The 25,446-nt window shown below is 36.2% G+C and overlaps 1 long non-coding RNA gene across 5 annotated transcripts; it reads right to left on the reverse strand.

The window, feature by feature from the left end:
• Positions 1–12,951: 12,951 nt before the first annotated feature.
• On the reverse strand, positions 12,952–22,132 carry LOC138312086 (uncharacterized). Of its 5 annotated transcripts, none has more exons than XR_011206849.1 (6): positions 22,060–22,132; positions 18,172–21,507; positions 16,829–16,949; positions 16,392–16,484; positions 13,644–15,315; positions 12,952–13,501 (listed from the first exon to the last, which is right to left on the reverse strand). It is a non-coding gene; the product is annotated as an uncharacterized lncRNA (long non-coding RNA). The 5 variants fall into 5 exon arrangements; XR_011206852.1 differs by lacking the exon at positions 12,952–13,501 and having other exon boundaries at positions 14,329–15,315; positions 18,187–18,298; positions 21,346–21,507; XR_011206848.1 differs by lacking the exon at positions 12,952–13,501 and having other exon boundaries at positions 14,329–15,315; positions 18,172–18,298; positions 21,346–21,507.
• Between the last annotated feature and the right edge of the window lie 3,314 nt (positions 22,133–25,446).

The raw sequence follows: 25,446 nt of genomic DNA on the forward strand, positions 1-25,446 counted from the left end.
TCATAAATAAAGGATGATTATTTTAGCATTAGCGTATGAACCTTGAGAAGGAATGTGAAGTTTTACACTACAAAATGGGATACTTCGATGAACCGCTTAACGTGTGACTAAAGCATACTTAACAGTAAGTTAGATCTATTATCGACCAATATATTGACCAGATTAATAAAAAACAGAAAGAATTATTTCAACATGCTACCGGTCCAGTTTCAAGTCTCTACCTACAGTAGGCCTTTCAGAACTTGACAAGAAGTAGTTAAAAGATTTTAGGAATTTTGGCCCCTGTGATCCCGGATATAGTTCAAGGTCAATCATTTTAACAAGCTTGATAACCATTGATGTCAGCATGCAATATGCCTAATATAAGGTCTCTAGGCCTTCTAGAAATTTATAAGGAGTCATTTCAAGATATTATGAGTTTTTAACCCATTTGACCTTGAATGATGGTCAATGTCATTCATATAAAAAAACATGGTAGTTATTTATTGCAACATGATACAGGCCTAATATTTGGTTCCTAGGCATTCTAGAACTTCACAAAAAGTCATTTGAAGGTTTCAGGTTTTTTGGCCCATGGGAGCTCAAATAAAGGTCAAGGCCGTTCATATTAACAAACACGGTAGCCAATTATGTCAGCATGCTACTGGCTTAATATTAGGTTCCTAGGCTTTCTAGAACTTCATAAGAAGTCATTTGAAGATTTTATGAGTTTTTAACCCATTTGACCTTGAATGAAAGTCAATGTCATTCATATCAACAAACATGGTAGTCATTTATGTCAACATGCTACAGGCCTAGGCTTGATATTAGGTTCCTAGGCTTTCTAGAACTTCACAAGAAGTCATTGGGAGGTTTCAGGTTTTTTGGCCCATGTGACCTCGAATAAAGGTCAAGGTCGTTCATATTAATAAACATGGTAGCCAATTATGTCAGCATGCTACTGGATTAATATTAGGTTCCTAGGCTTTCTAGAACTTCATCAGAAGTCATTTGAAGATTTTATGAGTTTTTAACCCATTTGACCTTGAATGATGGTCAATGTCATTCATATCAAAAAACATGGTAGTCATTTATTGCAACATGCTACAGGCCTAATATTAAGTTCCTAGGCTTTCTAGAACTTAACAAGAAGTCATTGGAAGGTTTCAAGTTTTTTTAGCCCATGTGACCTCAAATAAAGGTCAAGGTCCTTCATATTAACAAACATGGTAGCTAATTTTGTCAGCATGCTACTCACTGGCTTAATATTCGGTTCCTAGGCATTCTAGAACTTCACAAAAAGTCATTGGAAGTTTTAGGATTTTGGCCCATGTGACCTTGAATGAAAGTCAATGTCATTCATATAAACAAACTTAGTAGTCATTTATGTCAGCATGCTACAGACCTAATATTAGGTCTCTGGGCCTTCTGGATCTCGAAGAAGATTTTTTAATGATATTTTTAAAAAATTGCACATTTGAAATGTGACCCATATTTCCAATTGGAAAATGACATTTTACAGAAAAAAGTGTTACCTTGGTTATTTGTTAATTAGGTCATCGGCCACAAAATGCATATTTCGTCCGTCCTCATATGCTGTGGGTAAACTTTTCACATTTTGAATTTCTTCTCAAGTTCTTTCAGTGCGATTTAGCTGAAACTTGCAAGAAATGATCCTGACATGGTCTCGACCAAGCGTTCTTATTTTTGGGGTCTATCAAAAGTCTAAGATGGCTGACACAGCTGCCATATTGAAATCCCATTTTGAACTTTTAAAGTTCTACCAGTGCGATTTAGCTGAAACTTGCTTGAAATTATCCTGATATGGTTCCTACCGAGTGTTTTTCTTTTTTAAGTTGATCAGTAATCAAAGATGTCCATCACAGCAATACAACATACATGTATAGTATAAAATTGTAGAAGTACATTTAAGATAATACTTTATTTGACCCCTGTGACCTTTGAATAAAGATCAAGGTCATTCATTTGAACATACATGTACTTGGTAGCTCTTTATCCAATCATGCTACATGCCCATTAGCAAGTCTCTAGGGCTCTCAGTTATTTACAAGACGTTGATTAAAGGTTTTAGCCTTTTTATTCCAGCATGCTACAGGCACAATATCAGATCTCTAGGACTGTTACAAGATGTCAGTTAGAGAGTTTAGCCTTATTTGATCCCTTTGACCTTGAATGAAAGACTAGGTCATGGCAATGTATCGAGGTATAAAAATATAAAGTACATGTACCAATCTTCACATCAGTCTAAGCACCAGCCCTACTGCTCTTGCGCAAGAATCAGATGCAATAAGAGTTCTGTAAGTGTGTGTGTGTGTTTAATCACTTTGGATACATTCAATTGTGTATAAATTAGTGTAAGTTTAATATTTTATAGGGACAGTTTAGATCCCTTTCCGAGATCCGGAAATCCGGAAATAATAGATGTACAGGTCAACTATTTGCTCATTGTATGTTTGCATCGGTTCACCAAAAGAAACCCACTAAACCCTCATCTTTACAATGTCATTCAATTCATCTGATTCTTGCTCAAGTGCAATAGCACTGGTGCTTAGACTGGTCCGAAGATCGGTACCTGTACTACTATTACATGGATCCAATATGGGTGAAACTGTGTTAAAGGTAGGCATAAAAATGCAACGTAAATTATAAAGATTATGTGTACAAATAATCAAGAGAACTACATTGAAGATATAATGTAGGCAAAATATATATTCAGCATTATTCACTTTCATAAAATAACATCTTCAACTACGTGAAGCTGTCATTATGGTATTCTAGATCACAGAAGGCTTGTAGCTAGATGTAAGCTTACACTGCACCATTGTAAGCTTATATACCGATAGAAAATCTCGGTGACACGTGTAGTTACAGATAAATATTACATGTACATTATTTGATGCATTCATATTGATCATGAGATAACAAGTAACAAAATGGCTCCATGAGCAACTGATCATGAGCATGGTATGAATTCTTTCTTTCTAAGACATCATATATGTAGCTTTATGAAACAATATGCAGTACCACCCTTTAAATCATTACCGCTTTACCCTGTCATGTGCTAGTGGAGCAAAGATTTTTTTGTAGAACTCATCCAATCACTTTTTAACTTTTTTTGTCATTTATACCTGAAACAGTTAAGTAATACACACTTCAGTGGCTATATTTATAACGTCATCTGATCCATATTTTTCCAGATGCAGTACAGGAGAGGAGCAAATGTAGCAGCCAGACAGGGATTCAAACCCAGGACCCTCAAACACTAGCCGAATAATGCTCCACCGCTGAACAACCTGGTCAACGCGGATCAACCCAGTCCATTCCCACAGCATTCCTCCCTCCCTTTTCAAAGTCTTTGCCTTCAAAGGCATTTTAAGACCACTATATGTATAACACCATGTTTATGTCGACACTAAATCCAGAACCAGGGGTATATACACATTACATCAGGGTTATATAGACACAACAGCCCTAACACCAGGGTATATAGACACTACAGCTCTAACACCAGGGTTATATAGACACTACAGTCCTAACACAAGGGTATATAGACACTACAGCTCCAACACCAGGGTTATATAGACACTACAGCTCTAGCACCAGGGTTATATAGACACTACAGTCCTAACACCAGGGTATATAGACACTACAGTCCTAACACCAGGGTTATATAGACACTACAGCTCTAGCACCAGGGTTATATAGACACAACAGCTCTAGGGTCAGGGTTATATAGACACTACAGTCATAACACCAGGGTTATATAGACACTACAGCTCTAACACCAGGGTTATATAGACACTACAGCTCTAACACCAGGGTTATATAGACACTACAGTCCAAACACCAGGGTATATAGAACACTACAGCCCTAACACCAGGGTATATAGACACAACAACTCTAGCACCAGGGATATATAGACACTACAGCTCTAGCACCAGGGTTATATAGAAACTACAGGTCTAGTTCCAGGGTTATATAGAAACTACAGATCTAACACCAGGGTTATATAAATACTACAGGTCTAACACCAGGATTATATAGACACTACAGGTCTAACACCAGGGTTATATAGACACTACAGGTCTAACACCAGGGTTATATAGACACTACAGCCCTAACACCAGGGTTATATAGACACTACAGGTCTAACACCAGGGTTTTATAGACACTACAGCCCTAACACCAGGGTATATAGACACTACAGGTCTAACACCGGGGTATATAGACACTTCAGCTCTAGCACCAGGGTTATATAGACATTACAGCCCTAACACCAGGGTTATATAGACACTACAGCTCTAGCACCAGGGTTATATAGACACAACAGCTCTAGGGTCAGGGTTATATAGACACTACAGTCATAACACCAGGGTTATATAGACACTACAGCTCTAACACCAGGGTTATATAGACACTACAGTCCTAACACCAGGGTTATATAGACACTACAGTCCAAACACCAGGGTATATAGACACTACAGCCCTAACACCAGGGTATATAGACACAACAACTCTAGCACCAGGGATATATAGACACTACAGCTCTAGCACCAGGGTTATATAGAAACTACAGGTCTAACACCAGGGTTATATAGAAACTACAGGTCTAACACCAGGGTTATATAAAAACTACAGGTCTAACACCAGGATTATATAGACACTACAGGTCTAACACCAGGGTTATATAGACACTACAGCCCTAACACCAGGGTTATATAGACACTACAGCCCTAACACCAGGGTATATAGACACTACAGGTCTAACACCAGGGTTATATAGACACTACAGCCCTAACACCAGGGTATATAGACACTACAGGTCTAACACCGGGGTATATAGACACTTCAGCTCTAGCACCAGGGTTATATAGACATTACAGCCCTAACACCAGGGTATATAGACACTACAGCCCTAACACCGGGGTATATAGACACTACAGCTCTAACACCGGGGTATATAGACACTACAGCTCTAACACCAGGGTTATATAGACACAACAGCTTTAGGGTCAGGGTTATATAGACACTACAGCTCTAACACCAGGGTTATATAGACACTACAGCTCTAGCACCAGGGTTATATAGACACAACAGCTCTAACACCAGCGTATATAGACACTACAGGTCTAACACCAGGGTTATATAGACACTACAGGTCTAACACCAGGGTTATATAGACACTACAGGTCTAACACCAGGGTTATATAGACACTACAGGTCAAACACCAGGGTTATATAGACACTACAGGTCTAACACCAGGGTTATATAGACACTACAGGTCTAACACCAGGGTTATATAGACACTACAGGTCAAACACCAGGGTTATATAGACACTACAGGTCTAACACCAGGTTTATATAGACACTACAGGTCTAAAACAAGGGTATATAGACATCACAGGTCTAGCACCACAGGTATATGTTATATAGACACTACAGCTCTAGCACCAGGGTTATATAGAAACTACAGGTCTAACACCAGGGTTATATAGACACTACAGGTTTAACACCAGGGTTATATAGACACTACAGGTCTAACACCAGGGTTATATAGACACTACAGGTCAAACACCAGGGTTATATAGACACTACAGGTCTAACACCAGGGTTATATAGACACTACAACTCTAACACCAGGGTATATAGACACTACAGGTCTAACACCAGGGGTATATAGACACTTCAGCTCTAGCACCAGGGTTATATAGACACTACAGGTCTAACACCAGGGTTATATAGACACTACAGGTCTAAAACAAGGGTATATAGACATCACAGGTCTAGCACCACAGGTATATGTTATATAGACACTACAGCTCTAGCACCAGGGTTATATAGAAACTACAGGTCTAACACCAGGGTTATATAGACACTACAGGTTTAACACCAGGGTATATAGACACTAAAGGTCTAACACCAGGGTATATAGACACAACATCTCTAGCACCAGGGTTATATAGACACTACAGATCTAGCACCAGGGTTATATAGACACTACAGATCTAGCACCAGGCTTACCGGTATATAGGCACTACAGATCAAACACCATGCTTAATACAGACACTACAGGTCTAACACCAGGGTTATATAGACACTACAGGTCTAACACCTGAGGGTTCTATAGACACTACAGCTCTAGCACCAGGGTTATATAAACACTACAACTCTAGCACCAGGGTAATATAGACACTACATCTCTAGCACCAGGGTTATATAGACACTTCAACTCTAACACCAGGGTTATATAGACACTACAGCTCTAGCACCAGGGTTATATAAACACTACAACTCTAGCACCAGGGTAATATAGACACTACATCTCTAACACCAGGGTTATATAGACACTTCAACTCTAACACCAGGGTATATAGACACTACAGGTCTAACACCTGAGGGTTATATAGACACTACAGCTCTAGCACCAGGGTTATATAGACACTACAGATCTAGCACCAGGCTTACCGGTATATAGGCACTACAGATCAAACACCATGCTTAATACAGACACTACAGGTCTAAAACAAGGGTATATAGACATCACAGGTCTAGCACCACAGGTATATGTTATATAGACACTACAGCTTTAGCACCAGATGTATACTTACACATCAGGTCTAACACCAGAACATTATATATACAAGTTTAGCACCAGAGGTATATAGACACTATAGGTTTAGCACCAGAGGTATATAGACACTACAGGTTTAGCACCAGAGGTATATGGACACTACAGGTTTAGCACCAGTGGTATATAGAAAAGGGGTATAGGTTTATTTGAAGATATGTAAATTAAGCTATCAATAGGATATTTTTTCTTTGGAAATAGGTTTTAAATGCAAGAAATAAAAGCTAATGAGATAATATTCTAGAATAGTAAGAGGGTAACTTGAGCTATTTCCAACATAAAGCAAGCATATTTTTCAAATTTGGTAATAGTATTCACAGATAGCCCATATTGGCAGATAGTCACATTAGGCATCTTCTGATGTAAAAAAAATTGTATACCCCAAGGCCAATTCGCAGGAAATTACGGTGAATTATCAAAAATTAGAAACTTATATCCAGATATGTTATTTTTCATTTCAAATGATAAATTTCCTATAGATTTAATAAATATTGCTGAGCTTAACTGGCTAGTACATATTTAGTTAAGACTAGTGTGATTTTGATTTTTTTTTGCAGAGATCATGATATTTGTTGGAAGAATGTTGTTTCCTTTGCCTCAAACAACTGCTCTGTTACGAACAACTTTGTGATGACCCATATCAAAGAAAAACAACCACATGTTTTTTATGTTGGATGTAACTGCCACCTGGCCAACCTGTGCATTCTAGCAGCTGTCAAGACCCTGCCTATGCCCATTGAGGATCTGTTGGTGGACACCTACTTCCATTTCTATTACAGGTTCATATAAATTATACATACTGCTTGAGGTAATTGATTCCAAAATTCTATACTATTACAACTTCAGTTTTAGAAAGAAAACTAATAATATGAGGTATTTGATGTCTTATCATAAAAAGAACTAGATTTGATCGCGATCAAAACACGGGATTTCCACCTATGTAATGATATAAGATGGTATAAGTAATGTTAGCGAACAGACGATTAGTTGAACGAACGGACGATCTCACTGAATATTAATCAGAAAGCGTTTCTTACGAAAGTAGTCTGCTCCAACCGAAAAACATATTCAGGGGAATCAAGATTTCATAGAGAGGTGAATATATAGGAGCCTGCTGATTGGATATATTCAGGGTACACCAGTTAATGGTTTATGTGTGGGTCGGACAATACATGTAGATGTAAAATTTGTAACGACTTTTGATAACTTCATTTAACCTGAATAGTAGCAAACGTTAACACGGTCCTCTATGGGAATTTATTTGGTTCTGTGATCTCAAAACGGCCGGGTAGTTTCTCAAAATAGCACCGGTTTGTGTTTGAACATCCGGTGTCACAGGTGACGGCTCTGCCACACACATAAAAGGTTTTTAAACCTGTCAGTTATTGTGTTTGTGCATTACTTTTATTGTTTGTTTGTTCAAATGTACGTCCTATTAACAGCTAGGGTCACGTAAGGACGGCCTCCCATGTATGCGGTGTAGTTACACATGTACGTGTATTTACGCAAACACGTGTACATTGTTCATATATACGTGTATATGTAGTGTGATAGAACGGGTTTCTATCATTGTTGCATTTATTTTCTACAGTATGTATATTTGTTATTGCACTCTTCTAAGTCTTCACTTCAGTGATCTGTTGATGTATATTTGACCCAAATTCAGGGGAACACCGTGAGAACAGGTCTTATCTAGGGTGTGTTTGCTGTTTAGCAGTCACATTCACCAACCAAGTTGTCCTCATGATCACCCCGATGATGACCGCTGGCCGGAGTACACGTGTGGTACACGTGGGAGGTGTTTATCAGTCAGTTGAGTCTTGTCTGTTTTAAGCGGAAGTTATATTTAGTGTGTAGGTGGGTTGTTGTAGCAGCGGTTTCACCTAAATATGGTGCTCTGTCCGGACATCCGGACATTGACCAACCAGTGGTCACTTTGGGGTACTGGGTTGATGAGTTGTTATAAAAGGGGCTGCTTCTAAGGAAGCTTTGGACTCGTGCCCCGAAACGTTATATTTAGCGTCACGGTACGTAAAACTCTTCACTCACTCAGGAAGCTTTGGTCTTGACTTAGGGAATAGGTAGGGAGCAGAGCCACGTCGTGCACTGTCAACAGTGCAACACTTGCAGGGTTTCTGAGCTAGACTGCAACGTGGGTCTTTACTTAGAGTGTATTTATAGCTAACGTAGGGTTTGTGTATAATTAGGGGTTGTCAGGGGCTTAGGGCTTAGGCATCCTAAGGTATCCTAGTTTACACCGTTGGTTTTATATACCTCTAGAGTTAAGAACACTTGTAGGTGGTTAGTTGGCTCCGTAGGGTGTTAGGCTTTGTTTAGGGAACGTGGTAATCACACAGGACTGAGCTAATTAGGCCTAAAGTTTGGCTATAGTTAATCTTGGATACATTGTAACTGCTTCGGCACTTATATATCTCTTATTGTTATCTGTCTTAACGGGCACTATTGTGAATCTTCTATGTAATAATTAATCTACTTGTCTTTTATATAATAAATAGTTATTTGTACCTGTATTTACCTAGTTGAGTTATTGGATTAGTGTCAGTGCTTCCGCTACATCCTAGAGATCGAACCTGTTGAGATACAGGCCTGTAACCTGTGGAGGAAACAGGATCCGTAGAGGATTTGTGACGACTGTGGACTCTGTTGTATACTAAAAATACTATACGATCACGATTTGGGACTTATACATATAACGGGAGCTACAGTCGGATCGCCCCTCCTGGTCTCTTGTGGAAAACCCTCCCTATTACAGTAGCACTTAAAACATCCCGAAAAGTATTGAAAACTAAATGTAAAAATACATTCGAAACGGCCCTTGTGTAACGAAGATTGAGCCCAGGACAGAATTTTAACCCAGCCGCTGATTGGCTGGCTAATTATGAATTTCAAAATTAAAAATGTTTTTCTGACAGGTAATTATTCCTTGATAACCATGATATGAATTTGGAAATTCAGATTTGAGATTTAGGTTCAAAATATCAATTTTGATAATGAATAGGTAAAAACATTAGAATTTCAGGTTTTTTAAAAGTGCAAAAATTCTCCTTATCTTATGAAGATCTTGGACCAATGCGGAATAACACGTACGATTAGAGTTTTAGTATTAGATACGGATTATCTCCCTTTGGCCACATGCCACATCATGTAATCACAACTCAAAATCGCTGAAAGTTATATACCTCCGCCATTTTGAATCATATGACATTGAAATTGGTCATTTTATGTGTCTGAAAGCATGATCTTTCACATCCAATTCAAAACATTTCACCTTTGAATTTTCATGAATTACGCTAAAATTTACGTTAAAAAATGAACGAAACGCCATATTCGGAGGTCTATATTTCCGCCATTTTCAAATTCATGTCTTTGAAATTAAAAACCTGTACAGACAATAGGCTAAAGCTTAAATTTACAAAAATTCAACACTCTACATGAGATGATAAAGGCCCTACGAGCTCACAAATAACGGAAAAAAATAAGAAAATGAAACAAATTGCCATATTTGGAGAGCTATATTTCCGCCATTTTTCTATATAACCCCTTAATAATAAATAACTTTTGAAGACAAAAGTTCATACAACACAGGTATGAAAAATCAACACTGTACATACAGGTTTAAAGGCGCTGAAACGTCTCGTTTAAGGACAAATATAAACTAAAATTTCGATTTTCGATGTCCTATATCTCCGCCGTTTTGAATCTTATGACCTTGAACTTGGTCATTTTATGTGTCTGAAAGCATGATCTTTCACATCCAATTCAAAACATTTCACCTTTGAATTTTCATGAATTACGCTAAAATTTACGTTAAAAAATGAACGAAACGCCATATTCGGAGGTCTATATTTCCGCCATTTTCAAATTCATGTCTTTGAAATTAAAAACCTGTACAGACAATAGGCTAAAGCTTACATTTACAAAAATTCAACACTCTACATGAGATGATAAAGGCCCTACGAGCTCACAAATAACGGACAAAAATAAGAAAATGAAACAAATTGCCATATTTGGAGAGCTATATTTCCGCCATTTTTCTATATAATCCCTTTAAAAACCCATAACTTTTGAAGACAAAAGTTCATACAACAGCCGTATGAAAAATCAACACCGTACATACAGGTATTAAGGCGCTGAAACGTCTCGGGCAGGGGCAAATATAAACTAAAATTTCGATTTTTGATGTCCTATATCTCCGCCATTTTGGATCATATGACCTTGAATTTGGTCATTTTATGTGCCTGAGAACATGCTCTTTCATATGCGCCCTTCGAAAGATTTATATGGTAAAGTTCATTTTTGACCTTTGTTTGACCTCATTTGACCCCCTAATGAACTCGTGACCTTGACATAATTTCTGATAACATGTAATGAGAAAAAAACGTGAATTATTGTGATCTACATAGAGAATGAAACGTACATGTTGTGTAGCGTACGGTTATGAAATTATGAGCGTTTAAAGTTCGTTCGAAAAAAGCAGTGTTTTACGTCTGTGACCTTGACCTTGAACGTTATCCTCCAAAATCGAGAGTACATTTTAAGAACTCATGTACGTACATAACGTCTCCAAATTTCAGCGCTCTACACCTCTTATTTATTACGAAGATGTCGTTTAAAGATTTAAAGCTTTTTGAACCCTGTGACCTTGAATGAATGTCAAGGTCAATAAAACAGCATAAGTTCTGTAGACATTCGTCCATGCTATGTCTATACAAAAAATCAAGCATGTGTGTTAAGTATTAAAGGCGCTGAAACCTTAAAAAATTTTGGCGGGAAAACTCCAAAATAGCCTTTTTTCAAAGGCCTATATCTCCGCCATTTTGGATTTCATGACCTTAAAACTTGTCATTATATATTTCTGAGGGCATGCCCTTTCATATCCAACTTTCAAAACTTTTCTGTGTTGAATTTCGTTTTTGACCTTTGTTTGACCCCGTAGCGAACTCTTGACCTTGACATAATCTCTGATAACATGGCATGGGAAAAGCACGCGCAATGTCAAGATCTATCTGAATAACAAAACGTGAACGATGTACACCGTACGGTAATGAAGTTATGAGCGCTTAAACTTCGTTCCAAAAAAATTGTTTTTTACGTCTATGACCTTGACCTTGAACATTTTTGTAAAAAATCGAACGTACATTTCAAGATCTTATGTACATTCATAACGTGTCCAAAGTTGAGCGTCGTACCTTATTTCGTTCCTGAGATATCCTGCGAACAAGATTTGTGGAAATAAGAATAAAAAAGAAAAATAATAATAAGAAGAAGAAAAAACAGAACAATAACAATAGGATTTCCATCCTAAATGGAAATCCCTAATAAATTATCTACCTACCTATCACACACTGACAGGTATGGGTAGATAAAGGGGACATGAACAATTTATTAGGGCTGGCCAGAAGGATCCTTAATTATTCAATTATTTAACAGAGAAATATGTCAAATTATAAATTTTAAGCTCAAGCAGGAAAGAGAAGTACAAAGAATTTTATAAAGTTTTGGGATGCAGAGCCAACCAAGATACTGAACATTGCTCTACCCATTGGTTGAGCCTTGAGACGTGTGTGAAGTGAAGTGCCTGCTAGATCACTGGCCAGCCCTCCAGAGCTACAGGTACTTCAATTCTCATGATGTGGTGACGAAGTCTGGCCGAATCAAGAGGTTAATTGATGCTCAACTATCATCTCCCAAGATGAGAATGTACTACTTGTTTCTGGCTTTCATCCTAGAGAGCCACTCAACTTTTCGTGTATTACTATAATTCTAATATATATGAAAAGTAGCAATTATTTTGAAGAAAAAGAGTATGACAGAATACTTCAATTTGTATATGATCATGTGTATGATTGTAGTTCTTGTTAATATAAAGTCTATATTTTTATATGAATGTCACACCCTTATGTTTTAATCATTGATAATTCTTAATTATTTTACACAACAATTTTTGGACATTGGACTATTGTGCCTGAGGCATATGTAGTCGACAATGAAGACAGCATTTCCCCATCCTTGATCAATAGATTTTTTGGGTAAGTTAAACAATATAAGTGTATAAATCATGAATATGTATTATTAATAATTTGTAAAACATTTTTAAATAATTAATCAAGGACATTTCAAATTCTGCAATAATCTGAATTAAATGCGTTTCTAGGAGGATAATACCAATGATAGAAGTTTGTTATAATTTATTATCAATAATAATTACTTTAAAGAAATTTGAATTTCATTTGTGATAACCTACCAAAGAAAAGCTTGACACTACCAGGTAATTGTTTTCTTTTTATTCTAAAGGTCTGCCAGGAAATTTCTATTGCACTGTTGACAGATAGGTAATGTGCAAAACTAACCATAGAACATGTTACGTTTGCAAAATGGTCAACTACATGTATAACTATATCAAATGGGATTTATACTCAGACTATCAATACAATATAATACATAATGTTATATGAAACATATTATTCAAATGAGACTGTATGCACTCCACACATCCATTGGAAAAGAAAATTAATGAGATGTTTATAAATTGAAACATGATAGTATAGTTGAAAAAATGAGTTATTTTACAATTTGATGAAATAAAACAACTATTTCGGGTAAATTTAAGACAGGGTTCTTATTATAGATGTGAATTATATATATTTAGTACATCACATGATAATTACTAGGAATGCGATTTGATAATAGCCATGGTCTATTTTGCGACAGTTCCCTGTCCTTCTTGACTACGGGAGACTATACCTGACTACGGGAACTATACCAAAGTAAGGTCCCCCAGGAATGAACTCGCGACCAAATATATGACGTCATAATGAATGTCATGTGAAGTACTAAATCTATTATTGCCCTTTCCCTCGGGAACTGTTCTCCTATAGTGTCGTCTGGCGAGGTATAGTCCCCTCGTCTTCGACTCGGGGACTATACCTTGCCAGACAACACTATAGGAGAACAGTTCCCTCTGGAAAGGGCCATAATAGAATAATATTGACTCTTATGATGATTATACATTTGATGGCTATAGCAAATAACTTTTGAAAACAAAATATGACATAAAAAAACTATTATCTATGACCTGATGCTAATATATGTTGAAGAAGTTAAAATTTTTAGCAGATAGATACCTTCAATACTTTCTGAAAAATAGTGATAATTGTCAAAATCCAAAATGGCTGCTAGTTGGCCATTTTGTTATCCAATCAGTCCTAAAATACAATATGCAAAACTAGTCATCAAGGCAAACCTACATATGAAATTTGAGATAGACCTCTTTTGTACTTTCTGGGAAATAGTTATAACAAGAATTGTTTAATATGGCAGAAAGACAGAAGGAAGGACGGATGAACAGATCATGGACAAATCACAATTTGAATCAGATATAGTGGACTAAAAAAATGTTGAATCTTGGGAAACTAGGCCTATATGAACAAATAGGAATGACATTAAAAACACCCAGTCTATACAGCTGAGTACGATGGCCGACAGCGGCCGGCAAAAAACAACTCCTACAAAACGTTTTTTGTACTTTCGTTCTTAAATATTCATTGATATTTAAGTACAACTTTTATTTTCTAAAAATGTTTTTTGTCATGAAAAATAATTATGTACAAAAAATATTTTCTAAAAATATTTTTTGTCGTGACAAATTTTTATCGCATATTTAAATTATGTATGTAAAAAAAAAAAACCCAGGTCTGATGCTAAACCCTGTATTTAAATGGAATCTTCCTATTCTCAGGTGTACAATTAATCTTTCAGATAAGGAATTCAACAATGAATGTTCCATTTGGCTTGCTTAAAACATAGACTGTGTCATAGACAATCAATTAATACTGGTTTCTTTGTGGACTCAATTTTATCTATATTTGAGAAAGTTCATAAAAGTCGCAAAATGTAAGTGGTAATAAACAGGTCATAATCTCTATTTTTTGCCTAATTATTATCCCTTTTATATATCTTTATATACCAAAGGTTTAAATGTCCATTTAACTTAACTACATAATTATTTTTCATGACAAAAAATATTTTTAGAAAATAAAAGTTGTACTTAAATATCAATGACTATTTAAGTACGAAAAACGTTTTGTAGGAGTTGTTTTTTGCCGGCCGCTGTTGGCCATCGTAGCTGAGACATGTTCAGTTGACAAAGAAAATAAACCTTCTCTTCACAATTGATACGACTATGTAAAAATTTCTTTCTAGCTCTATAGCTTTTCTTCTTGATATCTGATTCAAAGTACAGATAACATTATCCACCCAGGCTTCATCCATTGTATTAATCTAATTTCTTCAGAAATAGTTTTACGTTTCTGTTTTACAACTTTTTAACCTACTGTGTTATTTTTAAGAAATTTGTACTTGATATTATTCTGAAATTAACCAAATGTAATTCTGGGTGAATTGTGACTATGTGAGCATTCATATTATTTGTATTTGCCGTATAACGTTACATAATATATATCTATAGTTTTGAGAAAAGACCAAATGTGCTATTCCTTTCTTCAATGGAATCCTCTGAAACATCCTTGAGCCACATCTCTTAATTGACCGACCATTGATCATCCTGGTAGACTGCTCCTGAACAAAATTTTCAACTTCAGCAAAGAGTAGTGTCAGTCTTGGGAAGCTTGAAATGTTCATCCAGGAGCACTTCAAATCTGCATGCTTGTAAATAAATAAATAAATATGCATAGGTATACCAATGTTGACAAAAGGCAAAGTTTAATTCAATATTTTTATCCATAGTGACTCAACAAGCACACAAAACATTTTTATATTTATAACTAGAACTGCATTTACCACATTTATACATGTGAATGTATTTGGTATATGTATACTGTGTTTCCAAGGTAACCATTGTTATTATTAAACAATGATTTTATTATACAATGTGACGTGTGAATTATAGGCATCCATATGCATGTGTTACATTATTTGACCACCAGGTTTGAACAAGATTGATTTAATTAGTCTCAGATTTATTGTTTACTGTGAAATCATCTATTTTCGTCTGGCTCAATTTTCATAGATTCTAAAATTTTACTATTTGTTGGCACTTAAATTCGTGGAGAAAACCTCACACATTACCGTTAAAATACATAGTCGACACTGTCACCTGTACTGTTTGATCGCCCAAGTGGATACAATCACATGCTAGAGGCGGTACTCAACCAGAGTTTTTACAGGCGTTTCCATCAAACAATTATTGTGTCATATTGATTGATTCAAGATATACTCAATAATTTATACTTTGGTACATGTAGATAAAGTCTACGAAATTTTGAAAACTATCTTTGTTTGAAGAATACTTTCCATCTTTGAACTTGTCATGCTTCTATCTGAAATAGACTTAATGTAGTGAGGTACTTATCATCCTACAATGTATGAACGCATAAACTTACATGACATTGGTATACATTTATTAAAATCAAACCCCCACAAAAATTAATGATTTCACAGTATATTACAAAACCTGTGTATGTTACATTAGCAATCAATTTATTTGGAAAACAAAAGTGTTCTTGCATATCTACACATGGTCCCCAACATTACTGTGAAGCTTCATTAGAATTGGTACAGTTCAGGAGTTGTCAGGACAATATTTGCAGATAACAGACATCTAGGTGGAAAGACAGACATCCAGGGAAGTAATGATTCCAGTATACCCTAACTTTGTTGCAGGGGATATAAGAACAAAATTATTTCAACTATATGCATTCAATACAATTTAAGTTATTTACCAAATGGGCAGGACACAGACGTAGCTCAGTAAACTGGTGATGTTATTTTCCCGAGCATCTACTATCGCTATCCTTCCAGTGTCTGAAGATTTTCTGTTAATTCAAAAATAATAAGTTTCAATAATATGCAAAATCTCTTGATGAAAGCAAACAATATTTCTGATATCCATGATATAGGTACATAAGCTTGTTTACCTAGTGGTTGACAACATGTATTTCAATTTCAAGAAGATTTTATAGTTTTTTACATACAAATGTACATCAGATGGATTTGACATCAGGTCTAGGCTATGCGTATTAACATGCAAGCCCTTTCCAAATTATCAAATTCCATGTATATATACATTCTGCATAACAAGTTTACCAGATTGATATGTGTTGTAATGCATGACTTTCCAATGTTTTTGTCATCAAATGAGTTGAAGATATATCCATACCATCTTGAGCTTCACCAATTAGGCTTTCTCAGAAATATGGCCTATAACATGCTGTCTGTGCGAGTGATCTATTACTGCTGTGTTCAAGTGACTTTCCCGATGGCATCCACAAGTAATGAAACTGAAAAAATACAAATAAAATTGAAAAAGAATGAGATTAAACTTTACTTATCACATCTACTCTTATAAGATTATGTTAAATTACATACACTATTTGAAGATCTTTTCTCTAAAGATAAATATGTGTAGTCCTCTGTTTATTACCATAATTGTTTGGTTGTAGTGCAATCTTGACATAAATTGAGCTATCAACAATGTACATGCTTCATGTTGTGTAAATATAACCCAATGTATTCCTGTATATACATTAATATATGTCTTTAATTAAATTGGTTACCACCAATTTTGTCAAATCCTAATAGTTCCAAATTAGCTGTGCCACAAATGGAGAGGACAGTCAGCCATGATTTATCATCCCAGAAGGATCTTGGATCCACTTTTGCATTTTATATATACAGTATATCTTATCTAAACTGCATGTCATCAGAACAAGCATATTTGGCTGGTATGGACAGATTTCCGGATTATACAGATTTAAAATAAAATCAATCAATATATGTAGCAAGTTGCCAGATGCAAATTTTGTCCTAAAGCTACATTTCTATTCTGAAAATATGATTCTAATTAATTATAACTGGTATATTTTTAAAGACGACCACTGGAAAATAAATTCTGCAAACATCCATATATCAAAACACCTCATAAGGAAATTATGGCTTTAATCTCTTGTGTATATGGTCAAAACGGCAATATTTCCAAAAAATCCAATATTTTTATTAAAGGCCCACTACCTTTCCTGAGTAAAACATTAAGGTCTCTTAAAAACATTAATAACATCATAAAATATATGCCGATGGCCTTAGATGAGCTTACAATACCAAACATATGCAAGGTTTCCTCCGTAATATATGATAACAGTAAAGAGTCATTTCGCTGTTTTGCCGTCCGGCGCAGTGATAGTCAACTACCGCGCCGTATTTAGGATGACGGCGGGAAACATAAACGACCCGCATTATTAAACTTAATATTTTATTTATTTTAATCAAATTATTCAGAAGGTGGTGATATGTGTAGTATTGTGCAAGTCTACAAAGGTATCAATCTCATTTTACATTTCCATTTTAAAATCAAAAGCCATTTTGGTAAGGTAGTGGGCCTTTAACTAGGTGTCTTTGAGTGACAATAGTTCAAAAACTAGTATAAATAACTATCAATAAATTAATGCATCTGGCCTGAGTAAGATATTAACCTGGCAGTGACCAACAAACATATCTCAAATTTACCATATTATAAAGTACCTTCAACATCAGTTACCTCTACTGATGTCTCTGGTTGCAGTGCCTTTGTCATTGAAGAAGGTCTGGTCAGCATGACATCATGATCATGAATTTTCACGATCACCATAACATCCTGTAATGAGAGTAAAAATTATCTAGCGATAAGTGAACACAATCTTAGATTTAGGATATCTGTTATCCAATATCATATTCAAGTCAAAGTGTTATACAAAAGACACTTCTATTCTAAATGAAATGAAATATCTGGTTTCAGGAGTTTTTCTTTTTAAATTAGTAATCGAAAATATGAAATGATTGATCAATATTAATGTGTCATTTTATGTATTTTAAGGAAGTTTGCTTCTAGAAGGATATAGGTCAGGTCTTATCAATAATCAAGACTCAGTTGTTCAAAAGGTGATTATTTATAAGCTTTATGAGCAGTAATGTAGAAATAGAAAGTTTTCTCAAAGCTTATCTGATTGGTCTTGAAACTAACATCATGTTAAAGTAGCGAGGATTCAATTTCATATGATGTTTGATATAAGATATGATTGATTGTCACCTATACTTTGACCTTTACCTGACGCTTTCCTACTCTTTGACATTTACCTTCTAGTCTCCTACACTTTTGACCTTTACTTTTCATTTCAGTGCCCTACACTTTGACCTTTACCTTACACTTTCCTACACTTTGACCTTAACATTATGCTTTCCTACACTTTGACCTTAACCTTACTGTCCCCTACACTTTTGACCTTTACTTTTCAGTGCCCTACACTTTGACCTTTACCTTCCTGTCCCCTACACTTTGTCATTACCTTACACTTTCCTACACTTTGACCTTTACGTTATGCTTTCCTACACTTTGACCTTAACCTTACTGTCCCCTACACTTTGACCTTTACCTTACTATCCCCTACGCTTTGACCTTTACCTTCTAGTCCCCTACGCTTTGACCTTTACCTTCTAGTCCCCTACACTTTGACCTTTACCTTCTAGTCTTGTACACTTTGACCTTTACTTTCTAGTCTCCTTCACTTTTACCTTCTTGTCCCCTACAATTTGACCTTTACCTTCTAGTCCCCTACACTTTGACCTTTACCTTCTAGTCTTGTACACTTTGACCTTTACCTTACTAGTCTCCTTCACTTTTACCTTACTGTCCCCTACACTTTGTCGTTACCTTATGCTTTCCTTCACTTTGACCTTTACCTTACTGTCACCTACACTTTGACCTTTACCTTACTGTCACCTACACTTTGACCTTTACTTTACTGTCACCTACACTTTGACCTTTACCTTACTGTCCCCTACGCTTTGACCTTTACCTTCTAGTCCCCTACACTTTGACATTTACCTTCTAGTCACCTACACTTTGACCTTTACCTTCTAGTCTTGTACACTTTGACCTTTGTTTTCTAGTCACCTACACTTTGACCTTTACCTTCTAGTCTTGTACACTTTGACCTTTATTTTCTAGTCTCCTTCACTTTGACCTTTACCTAATTGTCCCCTACACTTTGACTTTTACCTTACTGTACTATACACTTTGACCTTTACCTTACTGTCACCTTCACTTTGACCTTTACCTTACTGTCACCTACACTTTGACCTTTACCTTACTGTCACCTACACTTTGACCTTTAACTTACTGTCACCTACACTTTGACCTTTACCTTACTGTCCCCTACACTTTGACCTTAACCTTAAGCGTTCCTACACTTTGACCTTTTACTTACTGTCCCCTAACTTCTGACCTTTACCTTATGTTTTCCTACACTTTGACATTTACCTAACATTCCCCTACACTTTGACATTTACCTAACATTCCCCTACACTTTGTCATTACCTTACGCTTTCCTACACTTTGACATTTACCTAATATTCCCCTACACTTTGTCATTACCTTATGTTTTCCTACACTTTGACATTTACCTAACATTCCCCTACACTTTGACATTTACCTAACATTCCCCTACACTTTGTCATTACCTTACGCTTTCCTACACTTTGACCTTTACAATATGCTTTCCTACACTTTGACCTTTACCTTCTATTCTCCTTCACTTCAAACTTTTATTTTCTAGTCTCCTACACTCTGACCTTTACTGTACATTGCCCTACACTTTGACCTTTACCTTACTGTCCCCTACCCTTTGACATTTACCTTACCCTTTCTGACACTTTGACCTTTACCTTACTGTCCCATGTACTTTGACCTTTACCTTACTGTCCCCTACACTTTGACCTTTACCTTACTGTCCCCTACACTTTTAACTTTACCTTCTAGTCTCCTATACTTTGACCTTTACTTTCTAGTATCCTACACTTTGACCTTTACTTTCTAGTCTCCTTCACTTTCACCTTTACCTTACTGTCTCCTATCCTTTGACTTTTACCTTACTGTCCCCTATCCTTTGACATTGACCTTCCTTTCCCCTTTACTTTGACATTTCTTTACGCTTTCCTTCACTTTGACATTTACCTAACTGTCCCCTACAGTTTGACCTTTACCTTATGCGTTCCTACGCATTGACCTATACCTTTCTGTCCCCTTAACTCTGACCTTTACCTTATGTTTTCCTACACTTTGACCTTTACCTTATGTTTTCCTACACTTTGACCTTTACCTTCCTGTCCCCTACACTTTGTCATTGCCTTACACTTTTCTACACTTTGACCTTTACATTACGCTTTCCTAAACTTTGACCTTTACCTTCTATTCTCCTTCACTTCAACCTTTTATTTTCTGTCTCCTACCCTTTGACCTTTACCGTACAGTGCCCTACCCTTTGACCTTTACCTTACTGTCCCCTACCCTTTGACCTTTTCCTTACCCTTTCCTACACTTTGACCTTTACCTAACTGTCCCCTACACTTTGACCTTTACTGTCTAGTCTCCTACACTTTGACCTTTATTTTCTAGTCTGTTTCACTTTCACCTTTACCTTCTAGTCTCATACACTTTGACCTTTACCTTACTGTACTCTACACTTTGACCTTAACCTCACTCTGTCCCCTATCCTTTGACATTGGCCTTCCTTTTCCCTTTACTTTGACATTACTTTATGCTTTCCTACACTTTGACCTTTACCTGTCACCTTCATTTTGACCTTTACCTTATGCTTTCCTACACTTTGACCTTTACCTTACCGTCCCCTGTACTTTGACCTTTACCTTGCTGTCCCCTATACGTTGACCTTCACCTTACAATTAATATTTTCTTTGATTCATATAGAATGGCAGCCACTTTTTTCTAGTGATACTTTAATGACCTTCCAGTTCTTTTTGACCTTCTTGTCAGTCATCTCTGCCATCAGTTCAGAGGTAAATTTCTCCCTAGAAAACAAAAAAAACAACCTGAAGCACAATGGAACACATCATTAATTTCATCACATAAATATCAGGTGAGAGAGAGAGCGAAAAAGGTATTAAGTTGCATAATTTGATTGCCCATGTAAAAGCTTTGATCCACTCATCAACAAAAACTAGCTATTCACAGAGGGGAACTGGATTTTACATATACAAGCTTGATTCCAACACATGAGGACCTCTGCACATATGACCTTCGCTTCACATTTTGCTAATAATGATACAAAACTTGATCTACTGCAGTTATGCTAGAAAAAATATGTTTCTATTCTGTGAACAGACAGTATGATGCCCTCTCTATTTTGCAATGTCACCATGTTCCCCCCTTGGCCCTGTGAGCTATTAAAATTGTGGTTGAAATGCCCATATCAATGAATGTCACAATACTAACGTTTTGACCAGAACATTTCCATATGACAATTACTTTTGTATCAAATATGCATGTACCTATCATGTATAGACTAATAAACAAGTCATCTGCCCCTGTGTAATTTGCAATTTACAGTGGATTAGTCCTACCCTTCGGTGATTGACTGATCGCCAGGCTGTATGTATATAGCCACACCTTATATCAAATGTCGTATCAAAATATACTTAATTAAACATAGCCCGAGATACTCTGGCCCCGACACAGACTTAGACATTATGATATATTTGGAGGTTCCAGACGGCAAAACAGGCGACATATGAATCTTCACTGTTAACATACATGTAGCCCAAGGTCTTGACATATCAGAACTTTTCCTATGCCTATTTTTATATCATAATCGATTATTCTTATGAATTTCATGACATTATATAAGGCCTACATATATACCCATCTGTTTCCCATGAAGTGATCAGCTATCAGACGATTCTCTCTTACTATTCCTAGTTCGATGTGCACGAAGCGAAAAGTGATGGGTCGGAAAAATGGCGGTCGTCTACACACTCGGAACTATATTATTCGAAACACACTCGGTATGAGATGTGATCCGAGAGGTATCGAAAGAACTAGTCCTTATATAGTACATGGGGTTACTATTTAAGAGGACCATGTCAACAGTCAATAATTGACTATTTAATATGGAGCATGCGTTGTCCTGTGATGTCTATGTTGACAATTACCCCTGCTCGATTCGTTCTGAAAAGCGGCTACCGGCGTACGCCGGTCATGTGACCGGACTTACCTCTCGATATCCTTATCTAGGATGGCATTGAAAAAGTTTACACCGCTGTCGTCCGCCATTTCCTCGCTTCGGGTAGCAGTGTACAGCTAGACCGAATGGCCATGGGTGAGATTTTTATTAAGCAGAAAGCCTCTGTTTTAATATATGCATAAAAAAAAAAAAAAAAAATGTATATGTCCTAAAATTGGTGAATTCAATCTAGAGACAATCCGTAGTGACACTAGAGATTGCGCAAAAGTTTAATTTTATACCTATATCGAAATAGGTTCAGTTCCGCTCTCCTGACAGTGGTGCTTGGTTTTAAACTGTATTCAAAAAACATCTCCTAGAGGGGGTGTAATTTTGGGTTGAAAATCCCAATTTTTTGCAATTTTTCAAAAAAAAAGTAGTTACCATGGTTTTTTACAGGTTCTTAAAACAAACAAAAAACAGACCTGTCCAAAAATGAACTCTGCATGACAATTGCAAATTTTGTTTAGATTAAAAAATATATATACTTTTATATAGGTGTTATTTAAGGTTAAAAAGTTGTGTATACATAATTATAGCCTGCACATTATTTTGCCGAAATTTTCAAATCTACTGTACGCTGCTACCTCGAGCTCCCCCTAATGCCGCCGCAGCGTCCTCTAAGTCAAGGGTACGCAACCCCTGCGCACCCCGATTCCGTTAACCAGCATAACCGGCGTATTCCATCATGGCGGACATTTCTTCAGAGCTTTAGGCCGTTTTCGATTATACGGTTTGAGTCGTTATACGGTTTGGACCTAGTTGTTCGTTTATTAATTAAAGACGGACCTGGGAATTTTACCTTGTCTTCAGACGAGCCTAAGCAAAGCCCTCACATGCCTGTATCAAAAACTGCAGGTCCGTCAGGATTTATACTTGAAATAATGACTTTAACCATTGGTCGAACCGGTTGTCCGGAATAAACGAAAACGGCCCTAGTAACATTTTGATTTTTGCATCAAACATAATCAAAGACTGAATTTAAGTTGATCTAATAGATAGCATGGTATTTTAATTTAATTAATAATATGTTTCTGGTAGACATTTATTACGCTAAACTTACCGTTAGCACGAGTACGAAAAATACTTCGATGTACGTTTACAACTTTCATATCAGACAAATTAAAAGCGATTAAATAGTCGACGCATGTGCGTGGTTGTCTCTGTTTCATAATAAATGAGTGATTGTTTTTCAGATAGTAATAGTAGAGTTAATAATATAATGTGTACTTGGAAAAAAGCGATATTGCCAATAAAAATAGCTTTCAAATATTCGTATTTTTCAATTCCGGGCCAAGAACTTTAAAAAATTAAAAAATCATCACAGGTTAATATCAATATAGGATATCGTGACTGGATAATGTCATGTTGTTTCGCCTTTTGGAAAATGAACAACCCTTCCATTCTCATTTTTTCTTCATCGTGCATTCTACTCTGTATAATGTACACGTGTATGCTGTTTTATTCCAAAAGAACAAATATAAGAAATTGCATCATACTACATTAATCTCTTGTGTTTAAGTTTTTTTATGAAATAGAAAACATATATGGTGGCCTATTTCGGCCATGTTGCATTGTCGCTCCTCACAAAATCGCTCCGCGCGTTCCTGTTGTAATGCACATTTGATGTAATGTATGGTGCATTGTAATTTATATTGTAGAATTACATACCTATTATATGAAATAAATTTTCTAGCATTACAGCTTGGAAGTTTATTAGTCATCACAAGACAATACGCGAAGCAATAGTGAGATAATGCGCGGAGTGACACTGCAACGTTACAAAAATACACTGTCGGTGCGACAAATCTAATTTTCTCGCTAAATCGCACAGTCAGGGCATTTATGTCGCTCCAAGCACTGTCAGGTCGACTGAATTACCATATATGGAACAGACAAAATTCCTGTGAGAGTTATTCCCCTTGTAGCCATGCACGTGATTTGTACGGATATTGCTCGATGGAAAGTGTGATTTTTGAATGGTATCCGTTTACTACGCTTAGCAACGCGTAGTATTTTCAGGGGGGAACTGTCTTTAATTTCACCTGCGAACCACAATTTTGCTGGTTTTATTTTTAAATGAAATCCATCGTGTGGATTAATAAAATATTAACATTTTCACCGCACGCCGATTTCGGGAAATTCGGCGTTTTGTTAACTATAATGATTCAAATCTACTGTTTTATATTACAGCCAATGCAAACCAAACTATCAGTACGTTATCAGACCTTCCATAATAAAGTGAACAGTCGGGCAAGGATGGCTAAAGTCGGTAAAAATGGTGTGAATGTATCCAGTATAATTTCTTATGAAATAGAAAAAATAAATCTGTCTGCGTACGAAGAAATTAATTTAAAGTATAGGAATCCTAAAACGTCCTCCCGGCTGACTATATCCGTGGTTACATTTACACGCAGCCTCGCTTTCAATGGTTTCAACTTTCCTTTACTTTAATGGTCAGAACTGGGAAACGCAAGCAGAACTTGACCGTCGTATTAATATGTGAGAACTTTTGGAAGGCCAATGAACGCATTTAGACTGGTTTTCTTTGCCCGAGTATTCACTTTAACTATAAACAAACTCCATAAACAAATGTTGAATTGATATACAAAATACATTACAAAATTTATTTGTCACAAATTATTTTTAGATTTGCTGTTAGTTTACTTTTATAGTATTTTGTTTCATTTTTACGATACATTCACCGCATATCTTTTTCAAGAAATAT

Source organism: Argopecten irradians, unplaced genomic scaffold, assembly GCF_041381155.1.
Source record: "Argopecten irradians isolate NY unplaced genomic scaffold, Ai_NY scaffold_0201, whole genome shotgun sequence".
In the NCBI taxonomy this organism is placed as follows: Eukaryota; Metazoa; Mollusca; class Bivalvia; order Pectinida; family Pectinidae; genus Argopecten; species Argopecten irradians.